The following is a 1,038-nucleotide window of genomic DNA, read 5'->3' as shown; positions in this document are numbered from 1 at the left end:
CAGTATGCCATATATGCCAGGTCCCTTGAAACAGCAAGGATGGACCTGCTCCCGGCACTTGCATACCTGCCCGAACTAGGGATGGACCTCGGACGATGCTCCAATTGACTGAGCCGCAAGGCCAGGGTTTGGTTGCATTATTATATACCAGTAATGGACCATCAGAAAGGGAAATTAAGAAAGCAATCTCATTTAAAATTTCATTTTTAAAAAACACACCAAAAACCTAGGAATCAATTGAATTAAAGAAATAAAAGATCTGTACCCAGAAAATTATAAGCAATTAAAGAAAGAAATTGAAGAAGATACAAATAAATAGAAGCATATACCATGCTAATGTATAGTTATAATTACCCCTGTTAATTGTCCATACTATCAATTCAACCTATAGATTCAATGCAATCTTTCAAAATGTCCATAGTATTGAAATCAATCTATAGATTCAAAGCAATCCCTACCAAACTACCATTGACATTTTTCACAGAACTAAAAATAGTACTCAAACTTATATGGAACCACAAAAGGCCCTGACTAGTCAAAGCAATTGTCAGAATGAAGAATAGTTCAGAAAGTATCATGCTATCTGATAACAAACAATACTACAGGACTATGTATAGCAATCAAAAGAACATAGTAGGTGTCAGAGAGGAGGGGGTTGGAAGCTGGGTGAAAAGGTGAAGGACTTAAACAAAGAAAAAGAAGAAAGACTCATGGACACAGACAATAGCATGGTGATTGCTAGAAGGAAGAGGAAATGCAGGAGGTAGAAGAGAGTAAAGAGGGGATAATTGGTGATGGAAGAAGACTTGATTTGGAGTGGTAAATACAAATGCAATATACAGATGATGTACTGTATGTAGAATTGTATATCTGAAACTTAGATGATTCTATTAACCAATGTCACCCCAATAAATTCAATTTTTAAAAAAAGCATGATACTGACATAAAAACAGACACATAGATCAATGGAATAGAATAGAGAGCCATGAAATAAACCCACACCTATCGGTCAAGCAATCTATGACAAAGGAGGCAAGA

The sequence above is a fragment of the Myotis davidii genome, unplaced genomic scaffold, assembly GCF_000327345.1.
Source record: "Myotis davidii unplaced genomic scaffold, ASM32734v1 scaffold1134, whole genome shotgun sequence".
NCBI lineage: Eukaryota > Metazoa > Chordata > Mammalia > Chiroptera > Vespertilionidae > Myotis > Myotis davidii.
This window is presented reverse-complemented; position numbering follows the sequence as displayed.